Source organism: Tupaia chinensis, unplaced genomic scaffold (assembly GCF_000334495.1).
Source record: "Tupaia chinensis unplaced genomic scaffold, TupChi_1.0 Scaffold000386_1, whole genome shotgun sequence".
NCBI lineage: Eukaryota > Metazoa > Chordata > Mammalia > Scandentia > Tupaiidae > Tupaia > Tupaia belangeri.
In genome coordinates, this window is record NW_006159888.1 from 1,862,844 (window position 1) to 1,865,643 (window position 2,800).

Below are 2,800 nucleotides of genomic sequence, written 5' to 3' on the forward strand. Positions count from 1 at the left end.
AAAGAGTTGTGGTCCACAAGGTTACATGTGGTGTTAAATTCTATTATATTTATTGCTAATATTCACACATGTGGAATGACAGGTGTGGAATTCTAAGAGGTATACTCAATAATTCCTTAATCCAGAAGTAGTTAAGTAAGAGGACTTCTTCCAGGATTGTAGAAGAGCCTCCTGTGAACGGTCAAGGCCCTGGGGTGGGGGGGCTACCCTAGACGCAGCACCCTGCCACATGGTTATCAGCAGCCATTTAATCCAGAGATCCAGTCCCTATGCCTCCCTGGCAGCACTCCAGGGTCAGGGGGCACAGAGGGCCTGAGCATGGGTCTAATTGACAGTCCCTGGAGCCCTCACCCCAATTGTGTTCTTGCTCAGAAAGATGAAAGCTTAAGGGAGAAAGGTGCATAATCAGAGCCAGGAAGGATGTGCATAGCTGTCACCAGCATGGTGGCAGGTCCATGTGAGTGGTCCTACAGAGGTACAGGGGCCAGGCTGTGCCAGAGTGACCAAAACATCAGAGTCACGCCTGCAAAGGCAAACCCTCCTGGCCCTCAGAGGCCCAGCCCCAGTGGTCTTCACCACATCATTGGACCCAGTGTCTGTCTAGGTTTCTCACACCTAGACAAGTGAATAGAGGGGCTCAGACTGTTTGGGGGTCTCCTTCGAGACCACTCACTCTATAAGCACCATGTTGCCAGCAAGGGAGACTTTGTTCCTGAAAAGGAAACCCCAATCTCCCATTCCCTCAGCCATAGCTCTCAAGCTACCAAAAGGGGATCCAGAAAGATTTAAGGAAGCCCACTAGACATCTCACACACTTGGCCATTTTCAGGAGTCATTTGGACAATGGCCCTGGGTCTGGTTAGACAACCTGCCTTCTGGTGAAGGCCCTGTGCTCCCTGAGGACAGTAGCCCCACTGGTGGGGTGCAAGAGCAGGGGACTAGAGGCCTGCCCACTCCTTCTGCATAGGCTATCTCTGCTCAGCCAAGTCCTCAAGGCTCAGTGTAATACCCATGTGCTCAGCAAGTCATCTAGTCACTTGGGGACCTCAAAATCCCAGAGCTGTCACTGGCCTTGGGGTATCAGGCATAGCAGCTGTCCAGATGGAGAGGCAGCAGTTCAGGGTGCCCAAGGTTTTTCCCCTTCATCCAGGGCTCTAGCACTGGAGCCATGGCTCACATCCTCCGTGTTGTTACCACTACTGTCACCATTGTGGCTGTGGATAGTGCTATATTCAGTTCTAATTGGGTTTCAACCACAGGACCGGGGTCTCCCTCACACCTGCCAGACCAGTGCAGGCCTCCTCAGGATATAGCTGAGCATGCCAGGCTCAGGAGGAAAGTGCTTACTATCCTCACTGCAGAACCCAGTGTGTGACTCCATAGCCCTTCCCCAAAACCTGAAGCGACACTTGGAAAGCGCCTCCTGCTTCAAGGGCCCTTTCTAGGCCACCGGTAACTTAGCATGGCCTAAGCCTGAAGGTCCCAGTCCCTTCCAGAAAGGATGGCTATCTCCATGAGCAGGGCTCACAGAAAAGGTCAGGGATCAAGGAGAGACCAAGGTTTGTTTGACTGATTGATTGACTTTGCTAAAGAGTGCATACACCTGCCAGAAAGAGACAGAGAGAAGGAAATGAAGAAGTAACCCCACACACGTGGGGCATGGTCATTCCTCAATCCCTTCTCCTCCATTTCTCTATCCTGTCAGGATTTGGGGCACACGTGTACACATGTTTGGCATGTTTATCAAGCCACCAGGGTTGGACTTGATCTGCAATTGGCCATGTAGAACCCAGCTTCCTTAACCACTAGGCTATGGGACCAGGGCTCTTCATGAAGTTTGTGGAGCACACTGCTGGGGTCTGGGTGTCAAAATGTGCCTGTTGAGGCAATAAAAGTGTTTGGCTCCACCCTCAACGGTGTACCCCTAAATGAAATAGGTAGCAACATAGGCTTCCCTGACTCCCATCTGTCAACCTAAAAAGGAAGGCTGAGGCAGTGAAAGTAAAGCAAAAGATTTTATTTGGACCAGAGTTAGGATGGTCACCTGAATACCACAATACTAAAGTTGCTCTGAAAATGTTAGGTCATCGGAAAAGTCAGGATATATTTTTCTATGTTTTTCTATGCAAAAATGTATTATGACTTTCATGATGACTCAGTAACATAGGCCAAGGCCTTACAGAATCCAGCATGGTTTTAAAGATAAAAGTCAGGTCAGCCTGTGGTGTGGTGGTTAAGGCAGCTGGATCCCACATGGCAGACTGTGCTGTTTGAGTCCTGGACACAGTATCTTCAGAAACATGCTGGGGGTGTGTGCATGGGTGCCTAAAATCCCAAAGGAGGGAAAGGCGAAGAAAAGAGATTGCAGCATGACCACCTCTTATGAGGGATGCTTCCTCATTTTCATTCTCTCTCTCTTTCTCTCTCTCTCTCTCTTTCATGAGCACACATGCCCTCTGGCAAATTAAAAAAAAAAAAAAAGTAAAAGTCATGAGTGGAGAGGGAATTACCTACTGATTAGTCAAAGTCCAAAGTTCAACAATGATCAGTGCTACAGCAGGAGTCCTGTCCAGTGGTGATTGGCTAACTGCTACAGTAAGGGGGTCGAAATGATCTCATAGCCATTTGGAGCCTTCATGGGAGTTGATTGGCCCCACACAGTATAAAATGCTTTTTTAGGGGGAAAGAATGGATCCAATGCTCAGACAATGGGGAGTAAACGAGTCTCCTTGGAAGCTGTGTGGGCCTAGGATCTGGACAATAGCTTATGAGAAACTCTGTGCAGGTGTGTTGGCATTCC